Source organism: Rhipicephalus sanguineus, chromosome 6 (genome assembly GCF_013339695.2).
Source record: "Rhipicephalus sanguineus isolate Rsan-2018 chromosome 6, BIME_Rsan_1.4, whole genome shotgun sequence".
NCBI classification, from domain to species: Eukaryota; Metazoa; Arthropoda; class Arachnida; order Ixodida; family Ixodidae; genus Rhipicephalus; species Rhipicephalus sanguineus.
The window spans coordinates 22,390,944-22,403,228 of NC_051181.1; the positions used below are offsets into that span (position 1 = coordinate 22,390,944).

Below are 12,285 nucleotides of genomic sequence, written 5' to 3' on the forward strand. Positions count from 1 at the left end.
TCCAACTGGTTCATTTGGGGGAAGAGCCCACAGTTTCCACGAATGGGCATACCTGGTAGCCGTTGCACAACCTGTTACTGTGTTTTCGCACTCATTATTATGTGCCACTTACTCTTGTGACGTTCCACCAAGGTGAAATTACTTCACATGAACAGCAGCGAGAAGGCTCTTGCTAGCCAGTTCAATTAAGACAGCGTTACCGTAGCTTTTAGTTCCAGTAAACCAGCTAAGCTGTATAGAAGAGCGTACTCCATGTTTGTCACCATGGACAGTGCATTTTGCCTGGGAACATGGCTTAGTTTTGCAAAGGAAAATGTTGCCTTTCTGTAAAACGTGGTACTGGGAAATGGCATTGTGCCAAAAATATTAAGGTTTATGACTTCTTGAAGCACGCATTGTTGTCAGGGATGTTAGCGTTTTCATAAATGCAATGCATGGTGCTTGAAGAATATAGCGGCCCACTTTAAAATTTATAACTTCATGATTTCAGTATCTGGGACAGACTTTACTGTATACGATTGTTTCTGGAAAGCTTCAACCTATCTTGCAATTCTTCAAGGCCAATACTGAATTTGCTGTGTACATTTGGCTGCACATTCTCATCACTTATGCTAAACAACAGGCTTGAGTGATGTGTGGAATTCCTGTCAATCAATTTTATTGATTACCTCGGACGATCTATTCTGCTTCCCACAGTTATTGGGTGCTTTGTGTGCATGTGCTATGCATGCTAGAAATGAAAACAGGGAATGCAGCTGGCAGCATCAACTGAGTACAATGCCCATAGGCTATTATGAGGTGCGAAATGTTGCCACTGCTAGAATTTACATTATGTGTGCATGGTACAGCTGATTGTGTAATTTAGCACTTTCCAGCTACTTACGCAGTTGGAGCAGATGTCGATCATGTTACTGTGGTATGGCACGGCCACCAAGTTCGTGCATTCTGCATACCAGGAAACCTGACACGAAGCAACGTATTGCTGTGATGGCAGCTAAGTGAGAACGAATGAGTTTGTCTTCTCTGTACATTTGTCAATATCATTACACAGGCTTGTTAAGTGCATTCAAGCGGCTTTAGCAATGCACTTGCAGCTACAGAGCCAGTAAAGGCAGCCAATTTCATCATCAGAGTTCACTCTGCAAATCCCACTTTCCATAAAGGGCATTGTTTTGTGATAGCTTAAGGTCAAAACTTGCTCAATTAAACACTTCTTGGTGTCTGACATTACATGAATTATGATAATTGTTATATCTCATGTGAAATTATGCCATTGTTTTTTTTTCATATTCTTACTTTGCATACACACTTTACGACTGCACCCTCCCCAACCGAATCTTTACTAGTGCTACATTCTGTTATGGGTGAAAACAATTATTGACTAAAAACCAGGCCAAGGAAAGCAGTATGATGCCCTGTAATGTAGGAGGATGCCGCTATTGCAGTGTTTAGTCTAGAGCTGAATTTAATGAGAAAGGGCAGCAATGTAGGTCATCTGTGGATATTTGCAGACCATAATTGTGTTGTGGTCATTTTGTTATCGCAGGAAGCATCTTCAAAAAGCAGTGCTACAAGGATGTGAGCAGCAGTTTCCCTTCAACGAACAGGTCAAATTCATGGAAGCCACGTGCCTGCTGCTTCTGGCCTACACAATCATGCAGCCAACATAGTAAAGTTCTTGCAAAGGTGTGAGACATCCCTATGCTGCATGGATTGAGCATGTTAATTGCCTGTTTTTTATAGCTTATAGTAATATGTCTACAAGTGTACTTCCTTCTAGTGTATATTTACATTCTCTTAAAGGGCCAGTCAGCAAGCTCCGACTTCTTTTTTTTTACACCTCCCAAACAAGCTCGCTAATTCGTACAGAGGGCCGCAGGAATAACATTGTCCGAATGTCAGACACTCCACTTCTAAAAACAATAACCGCACCTCCTCTTCAGCGCTTGACCAGTCCTCTTTGCTAGCGAAGTGGTGTAATGTTGCCTATGAGCAACATTAAGTAACGCTGACTGTTGAATAGTCCTCTGCAATACGAAACGGCATTTTGGCTTTGTGATGATGCAGTATCTGTGGTTGTCACAAGAGTTGCGAATTGGTTTATCTCGCCAGTGCTTTTACTGTGCTTCCTCACCGCACCGCTCTGGCACAGTGGCACATCGAGGAAGCCCCTCTTCAGGATGGTCAGGCTGAGCGAGAAACTGAAACCAGCTGGAATGTTCGTTCTATCCCCTGTGGCTTCATTATTACACCACTTAATGAAAAAATTCATGTGACAACATGTTCACGTTGTACAAGCGTGCAGTTGTCACAAATTTTAGACTCCGGGGTTGTTTAGGGGGCCCTTTAGCCTTAAAGTATGAATGGTAAATTCACACGTCACGTGGTTTTCTTGCTTTATTTTTTGCAATGCTGATTTTTAAAATAGCATGTCAGCTTCTGTGAGTGGTAATTTATACATTTATCATACAAAACATCCTGCTATATTCAACAAGTGTTATTATAGATTTTTCATGGCACCAGAGCCACCTGCTTTTTGCCGTGTGGCAGCTACATGGAAGTTCATTGCTATGCTGCTTTGTTTAACTGATATCTTTTCAATCAATGCGTTTCACAGTCCAGGGTGTTTGGTGTATTTGCATCTTGACGTGTTTAATATCATACAAGTGATGGATTTTTTCTGTCTTCTAGTGTTTACTTTGCAGCTATTTAACTGTGGTTTTCAGGGGCATATCTAGACAGGAACATCAATTCTGCTAAGCTTTGGTTCGAAAAGAGACGCTGAACAGGAGTTCCTTAGGTGCATGCCCTGAGCACCAGCCCTTTGGATTACAGAAATATCTAAACTGCATAATGTCTGCAGCTCCTTGCTTAATTGCATGTCTTTCTTCAACCTACAGCTCTTTCCATAATCCTTAAGGTTAACCTACATTACCAAGTGAACATCCCCCGCTGCAATGCAGTGGTTATAATGGTCAGCTGCTGATCTGAACTGTGCGGGTTCGATCATTGATGGAGTGGTTGCACTTTCGGTGGAGGTGCAAATCCTAGAGGTTCCTGTGCTTTTAATTTCACGTTTACATACAGAACCTCATTGTTATTATTACATCAGCAAGCCGACAGAGTGGTAATTCTAGATTGTATACATATTTAGTATAACAGACAGCTGAGCTGGTTGGTAGGTATTCATGTTAAAAAGGCAGGGCATGCAAACATGGACACAAGAGAGAAACCAAGACACCACTAACGCCAACTGGAAAGGTGGACAGTGGCACAAAATAAAGTAGACACAGAAACTTATCTGTGCATGCCCAGGCAAGAGGCGATACCTATCAATCTGGCACGCGCGATAGTCTACATGAGAGATAACTGCTCAAGCATTTGATTTCTTCTTTATGCTAGTTAATTGACGGTTGGCTCTCTTGTGCACTGCCGTTATCGATATGCCAGGCCTCGACAATTGGACGCCTTTCTTCATTCATGTGCTTGTACAAAACTGCATTCATCGAATTTTGGCGTGCATTTACGCCCTCAACAATGTAAAGGTAGATTAGGTGATGAGCCTCCAGTTAGTGATCTCAGCGTTTTAGGTGTCTTGACTCTCTTGTGTCCATGTTTGCATGCCCCATCTTTTTAACATGTATTCATATAGTGCGTAAGAGAAATAGGTTATCTAGTGAGTTATTTGGAAAGTAAGTTTAGGGCGAACACCAATATAGCAGTGTAAATTAAATTTAAGCGATGAATGCATCGGGCTGGATTAGGAAACAATATAATGGCGAAATATAGCCGTTTGCTCTTTGCTTATACTTGTCTCAGTTTCTTGTCTCGTATGCTTTGACAATGACCAGGTGTCGTGTTGGATGCTACCTATTGGTTATGAGCTATACATAGACAAAGCAGCGGCTGTTTGGATGCTTTCTAAACAGCTACCTCATGGGGAGAGAAAAGTTCATTTGGGTTATGTGAGACATGCTAAAAAAAGTCGACTTGTTTCTGATGTTTTTGTTTTCCTGGCAGACATTCTACACAAACTTGCCCAAAGGCGGAAGGAAGGCACGCACAGATGGACGCACAGAAATCATGGGGCTGCCGTAGAAGCTGTGAATGAGCATTAACCTGTGAGTATGTGTCTTAAACATTTTGCTGAAGCCTTTTATTTTGGCTGAACATTCTTATCGATGCTTTGTATTCCCTGATTTGTAGTGCAATATTGTTACACCCTGTTGCTTTCACAACAGAGCTCTTTAGTCTGGTACAAGGCCCAAAAAGTTCGACCTAGATGACCAAATTGTGGCAGCTAGTTGTTTCCACAATTAATGCATTAGTGTAAAAAACGCAATAGACGGAGCACAAGAAAAAGGAAGACACAAACAGTGCTGTGCTCGTGTGCTCAGTCTTCTGCACTGCTTTGTTTACGCTCTGTCATATCAACACACAAAAGCATCCATTTTAGCTTATGTAGTAGTCCAGCTCATACACTTGGTAACGTTCTCCAACGGCAGGATTACCGGATATCTGGCTTGTGAAGTCAATCTAAAGTGCATGCCTGTTCGTGTAGACTTCTGTGCATCCACCATTGAGATGGAAATGCAGCTGTGTTTTAATATTTTAGCCAGTATAGCTCGTGAATGGAATTTGGAGCTGTGACAGCAACACTTTTATAGGGGGTGAGTTACTAAATTATTGTAGACTTGTGTGCATCCACCATTGTGATGGAAATTCAGCTGTGTTTTAATATTTTAGCCAGTATAGCTCGTGAATGGAATTTGGAGCTGTGACAGCAACACTTTTAGAGGGGGCGAGTTACTAAATTATTGTGTATTTCTCGATGTTTGCATGTTATAAAAACATAGCTGGTTAAAATTAGTCCAGATTTTACGCTATCTCTTAACACATGACCTTCCGTACTGTTCGAAGGCATTGAACCATATGAAATGCTTTGTGCCTTTGTGTGTGTGCCGAAGGTTAGGAGTCATTATACTAGAGATAGATAAAAATTGGTCAGAGGTTAAAGTAAATTTTTCGCAATCAACTTCTTGTGGGCAGTTATTCAGAGCAGGGTTTTGAAGTAATTTAGCAATACAAGCAGATTAGTGCTTCATTTTAGTGTCTGACAGTGCACACTGTTTTATTTTAGTACCTATTTGGGTCATTTCACGCCAGTGTGCCAGGTCGTTTTTTGACCATTTCCAATATTTTGTAAAACTGGTGCTGTTATGTTTCAGTGTGGGAAGTAGTCATTCAAGCGTTATTTTCGGGGAAAGAATTGCATGATGCAGCAAAGACCTTTCAAACTTCGCATGCAGAAATGAAGCTGTGTCAGGCAAATTAATTGACACATGGTTATTGCGTCGAGCTATTACTACAAAGCATTTGTTTCTTTAACATAGTCACCAATCTTTCATGACTATGATAGTCGAATTTATTTTGATTTCAATTTATGCTATTTGCAGTCGTGAGGAAACATTGCAAAATGCACCATTTTTATGTATATTGTAAAAAAGACTGAATGTTTCATGTGAAATATATTCACAGTATGCGTTCAGTGCATATACCAAGGGTTGAAAATGCTGCTGGCAAAAAGAAGCAAAAATATCTTCAAATTGGCACTTGGAAGAAGTAGTGTTTGAACCCATATTGCGGGCTCTCTTTCACTGTGTAGCAATCCCAGCTAAAATGTTGCCTACACATCATAGTGTGCTTTCCTCGTGCGATAATTTAGACAAAGTTTTCAAGGTGTAATATTATCTTCAAGCGAAAAATAATTTTTTCAAATGAAAAATAACAAGGCTGTGGGAAGTTTCTTGGAGCTTTGCCTTCACTGCACAGCACATCATTGTTCTTGCATGGTATTTCAGACAGAAGTATTGCTTAAATCTGCAACATTTAGACTTGCACTATATGAGCACAGGGGCACCCGCGTGAATCCTGTGCCAATGTGCTGTGCAGCGAAGGTCAAGGAACGAGACTCTGTGCAGGCTAGGGATTATTCACTTCAGTAAATTTTTCCTTGCTTACAACCAAGCAGTATATATTTTTTTAATGGAATATAAATTGCCAGCAAAGTATACCACACAATAATGTCTTGGCGACATTTCTGTTTGGAATGCTACATAGCAAAAGCTAAGCTGCAATATGGGTCAAAAGCTATTTTTTCCGACTGTTACAGTTTGGGTGGAACGTTTCTGATTATTTTGTTTTTATAGTAGTTTTATGACAAAGTGGATATCTATTTACTTATTTATTTATTACTTGACAATACTGCTGACACCAGTAAGCAGTATTGCAAAGTGGGCTACAGTGATAAGTTACACATAAAATGATCTTGCTAAGCAAAAACAGGAGCATAACATATACAAAACACAAGATAAACCAAGAACATCTATACAACCGTCTTAAGGAAAATGATAAGGGAACAGCACAAAATACAAAGGCAATGAACTTTGGAAATCAACCTTCGGTATTCCATACGAAAGAATTAGTCTTTCTTCTGATAAATGTTAACATTAGAACTTCAGCATTTTGCAGTGTTTCCTTATGGCTGAAAAAATGTAACTTGAAATGCAAATTAGTAAACTATTTTAGCCATGAAACACTGCCACCTTCAGATTAAAGAAAGAAATATTCTGCATTAAAACGGGAACAAACAGCGCTGGACACGGGACGAAGAAAGAACAATAGACGAGGGTGCTGTCGCCTTCGTCTACCTTTTTTTCCGTCCCGTGCCCAGCGCTGTTTGTTCCCGTTGTAATCATGTACTAACCAGCCCAGTTAGGTGCTCTCCTGAAATATTTTGCTCTAATTGCTCAAAGCAATAACTTTGTATAAGTTATCTTGCATGACGCAGTTTCACATCTGTAGATGGATGGATGCTATGTGTGTTCCCTTTAAAGCGAAGCATTGACATGCAAGTGGCCAAGCTCAATTTTTGAATTGGCTTAATGCCTTTCCTACCTGAATTAAATTTCTTTCCTTAAAAAAACTTATAATAGGTAGCTTATTTTTCGGCATTGTACATAAAGACCCTGCAAGTTTGTTTTTGGCTGTTCTCGCTGCTTTTCCACTACCAATCCTCCATCTGTCTTTTACTGATTTCTCTTGTGGATGTGTTCATCTTTATCAAGCTTTCTCTAAGCCTAGGGCTTCATGAGAGCTAGTTCCCAACACGTACATGGGTGGACATTTTTACATTTATTTAAAAGGTGGTCCGTCATTTCCATATCTCTCTCACAATCAGTGCATGTGACACCTACTTACTGGATCTCACTTTATGACTGCATATTCTAAGACAAGATTAACTCGCTTCAGACATTGCACTAGCTTATCATATGCTTCCCTCCTTACTTCGTCCTTATTCTTGCGATAGTTACTCAGAGCTTTTCATTTTTAGTATTTGCTATCCATTAAATCATCTCCACCTCTCTGACATTGCACCTAACGCTTATCGTGCATAAAGTTTAATGCATGCTCTCAGCATCACGAAATTTCGTCCTGGAAATTAGCACTTGACTACAGGTATGATCTTTTTAGCAGCATGATCTTTTTGAACAGCAAAGGAGTTCGTTAAAAAACCACCTTTTATACTTAAAATGGGGATGACTAATTCCATACCACGTTTATTAAAGTTAACCTCTCAATTTCCTTACGCTTGTTCTTTGTGTTGTGCTTGCCTCATGGTTTGCAGTCTTTATGGATCTGGTATATTTAAAGAGTTGAATAGCCGGTCACCTGCTTATGACACTGCAGCTTAAGTATTGCACCCACTATCATTGCCATAGTAGCATTTGGTACAGTAGAGGTTTGTAATGAATGTAACGAGATGTGCAGCTCATGAAATAATTGTTGAACAACGAATGTTGTTGGAGCTAGTGATTCAACAAGAGGACTCCTCTTTAGAGGGGCAACGAATTGCATCAAGGTTGCTGCAACAACTTAGACACATCAATTTGTTGAAACATTGGCTCCAACAACACGCTTTGTTCAATGGTTTGACATTCATTCAAGCCGCCATCTTCAGCTCAACTTTTGTCGCGTTAAGATGTACAGGATATACAACTGTCATGTTGTTTTCTGATAGAATTCAAGAGCTATTGACAGCAAGCCTTGCTTCTCAATTTAATTCTCATCCTTTACGTTTACGCTTTAATCTTTGTCATCTTCAGCCTTATTATATGTGCACTGCAGCAGTAGCCCTTCACAGTGGTCTACAATTTGCCTCATCTTGTGCGAGCCGATTCCATTTTATACATGCGCAATTCTTAATTTCTTCACCCACATAACTCTCAGCCTTCTCGGCAGCATTAAGTACAAAAATTGTAACTGTTAAGACGTTTGCTTCAACATCATGACAATAATTGAATAGAATTGGTAATGCACGTAAATAAATACTCTTGCAGTTAGAACGTAGTGTGTTTAACCCTGAGTTCTTGTGTACTATAGCAATAAGTCTTCGTGAAATCATGCTGCTTGTTCTTCATATAATTAGAACGAGTCCAGAAATATCTGCAAAATACCGTTTCTGCTTTTTTGATTTCTGAAACAGTGATGCTAAGGGAGGCCATGTGCACATGCACCATGGCAATGTTTAAATGTGTATAAATTCTGAACATTGCTGTTGCTCTAGGTGTTTTCTTTCACTTCCTTTTCAGACGTACAGAAAGGAGCGAAGTGGAGCTGTCCATGGGCCGTGCACACAGTTTCATAAGCAGGCTTGCAACACTTTTGACAAATATGTTCCTGAATACATCTGCCAAAGTGGCATTTAAAGAAGCATGTAGTAGTGTACTTCACTGTTTATTTGGCATGAAGCAGCAGGTATGCTTCCGTCATCAGCAAGTTCACACAGTACAGTGCATCTACACATGGCATGCTACCCCCACATCTACCAGCTCGGGATGCGTAGCTTGATTATAAAATGTTTACTTTGACTTAACACAACAATTATTAACAAAATGACATGAAAGTTTTGCCACCTATGCAGGCGACATTCTCAGAATACGCTGCCAAATATAAGCGGAGTTTGACCAGTCCATTAGTCGCACATTTCCTTGTAAACATCTCGTAGAGGGCTGCTGCTGTTGTTGCAAACCAATGCGCCGTGATGAATGAAGCATGATTCCAAGATTTTTTCTTTTCCTCCGACCTTTGTACACGAGGTAGCATCGTCGAATTGATTAGGTCAAAGTTATGCCTTGTCATTCAGCAGCGTTCAACAAGCTCCGTCTTAGAACATGTTGCATGGGTGGTTTTCGCAACATCCTCTTTGTGTTCTTTAACCTTCGATTACCTTCTTCAACCCATTTCGCCTATGCAAGTTGTGTCGCAATCCCCACATTGTACTTCGTAGATGATCCCGCTCTAATCTTCGGCGGTGTTTGTGTATACCTTGTCCTTAGGACATGTGTTCACAAAGCCCAAAGACCGCACACCTGCGGATGATTAGAGCAGGGTATTCTACAGAGTACGTTGTGGGGTTCACGACACCACTTACATCGGCGAATTGGGCAGGAAAATGCCAAAGACGTTCAAAGAACACAAAGTGGGAATGTTGCTAAAGCCACCCATGGAGCGCATTTTAAGACAGCTTGTTGAATACTGCAAGACGACAGGTTATAGCTTCGACCTTAACAATGCGACGATGCTGGCTCAGGAACGAAGGTGGAGGAAAACTATTGGATTTATGGTTCATGCGTCATGAAGCATCTGCTTGAAACAACAACCACAGACCCATACCGAACGTGTACGTGGACGTATGTGGCTAGTGGACTGGTCGACCTCCGCTCACTTGTTGCCAGCGTATACCGAGACTGCCACCTGCATAGGTGGCAAAGCTTCTATGGGATTTTATGGTGCAGTTGTGGTACAAAACAGTTATTTTGCATTAAGGCAAATGTGCCGTATTATATTGGACAGTACGGGCAGACCATTCTTTAGTATCTTAACGTAGGAGGCACGTAAGAAGACCTTCTTTGAAGGAAATTGTTTTATTCTGGTCACGGAACAGTGTTCTCATTCAAACAAACTGACGGAGTGCTTTGTTTTATCTGTGGTAACGAAAGCACTTCGTAAGAAGACTCCTTTTTAGAGAAATCGTTTAATTCGGATCGCGGAAAAGTGCTCGGCACCGCTATACCTTCAGCTTTGTCCGTGTTTAGGGGCCAGATTTTTTGCAGTGTACACTGATACTGGCGAACAGAGCGTCGGCCGTCGAAAAACATCCGCGGCAAGCCACGTCGGCATTTGTACATGCGGCATCAAACATTCTAGCCTCATCGCTGGTGGCCGCGTTAGTTCGTGAATAAATTCAGCTGTCGCGTTTGCGCGCTCAAGCCAAACAGATGATTCCACAACAATCTCGCATGTTCCCAGACATTCTAGCGCGGTTTGCGCAAGGCAGCAGCTACACGTGCATGGGCCGGTAACAAAAACATAGAAGGAAAGGAGCGTGTGTGACAGTATGATGCGAACTCGCATCGTACGTGCAAGCTGAAGCTTTTTGGGTTTTTAGCTGAGTTAAGGATTTCTGTATGTCGTGCTTCGAGATTCCGTACTTTTATCCTTAAAGCCTTTTTCCCTGCCACAATCTCATTTCCGGCTTTATCTAACTTCAGTGGTTGCTTTGGGAGGGGACTATGGTATTTAAAACGTATTGGTGTGAGGAAACAGCATTTAAAGGCCAACTCCGGCGATTTTTCGAGGTCCATGGATCGCAATAAAATTCGCTGGGTACATTCCTTTTCACGTTCCCGTTATATATGCCAAATTACAAGCTGGAGACATACGCAGATTCATTGCAAATGAATTTTATTGATTGCCCCGACTCTCCCCACTTCGCTTCCCAAAATTATTGGCAACATTGGGTGCGTGACGTCATTTTTGTTAAGCGGAAGTGACGGAACCGAGGGGGCCTAGAGCGTCTGCTATCCGCAAGGCAACAATCGCGAGTGTTTGGCGAGCGCTTCGTTGGCTGGGCGTGTGAATTTCCGTTCCTTGTGGTAATGCGTGCGATGGGTGGCAAGTGGTGTCGCGTTGTGGGCTGCACACGATTCCCCGTTGGCAGTCACGAAACACTCGCACCTAACTATTACCCTGCGTCTCTGTATTAGTGTTTTAGCTAGCAATGCCGGTTTACCGCACGGAAAGTACGGTAATACCGTACCGGCTAAAGAATGCACATGCGTGAACACCACGGAAACACTTCCCGTTGCATATACAGGGTGCACCGTGACCGGGCCTATATCGGTATACGGTGAGCTTTCGCATCGTGCGAAACAACGTAACCTAATGGTGCGAAAGGTGGCTCATACCTGTCTTATATTACATTCCTTCGGCCGTACCAAAGCGATGTTGAACGCCGCTATTGCCAAACTTATGCACTCTTCCCATAGCAATAATAAGAAGCTTTTGTTAGTCCGCGAACTTCTCAGCGATAGCATTTTACCCGATCACGGCCCCACAAACTTGAGCTTCCTGGACAGGTGGTGCCATCTGGCGGTGGAATGTGCAACCAGGCAAGCAAAGAGCTAAACGTGAGTTCCACTTCATCGAAGAGGAATGGCCATTACAGTTGGCCTCCAAATGCGTCGGAATCGCAGCTGTCATTTTCCGACAGCTCAGCTTGTGCACGTGACACGGTCAGTCACACACAAGATTTCCGACGGAGTCGCCTTTCAAATGAGCGTCTGCTCTTCGCCGCTTTCGCAGCTTTCATACTACGCGCTGGCGGGACCGGCATGCCTTGCATGATTTCCGGTTTTGTAACCACTTATACGTCACGCGAAGACAGTATGCTCGGTTGGGTTTCGGTTTCGGTGTTGCGCTTTTTTACTTATTTAAAATTATTCTCCAATTTGCCGAGTGTTTCTGCTATCGGACCCGTGACAGGAGCGTCTCAGGAATATAAAAGCACCATTACTTTGACATGGCCAAAAAAATCGCCGGAGTTGGCCTTTAACGTCCATGTGCTTTTCGCGCAGCGTGATCTTTAGGTACATAATGCTTCCCTTTTAGTGAGGCATTAATACTGTCTATATTAGGAGTTGCCCGCTTTTTGCAATCCTGGAAGAACCTCTCTCGAAACACTGACGGAAACGATGGCTACACACAAGATGTAATATTACTGGCGACTCAGCGAGTCATCTATTTTGCATGAACTTATGCGGTTCAATAATACTGGGCCTAAAAAAGTAGCTCCTATGAGGCAGTGCCGAGTGCTTAGAGCACCGTCAACATCCCCGCAGCACAAACACCCTTCAATTAGCCTCCATCATAAATCTAAAGCTA

At 42.0% G+C, this 12,285-nt stretch overlaps 1 long non-coding RNA gene across 1 annotated transcript; it reads left to right on the forward strand.

Moving 5' to 3' along the window:
- Positions 1-914: 914 nt before the first annotated feature.
- LOC125758935 (uncharacterized) lies at positions 915-8,756 on the forward strand. Its single transcript, XR_007416482.1, has 3 exons — positions 915-1,686; positions 4,021-4,121; positions 8,652-8,756. It is a non-coding gene; the product is annotated as an uncharacterized LOC125758935 (long non-coding RNA).
- Positions 8,757-12,285: the final 3,529 nt, after the last annotated feature.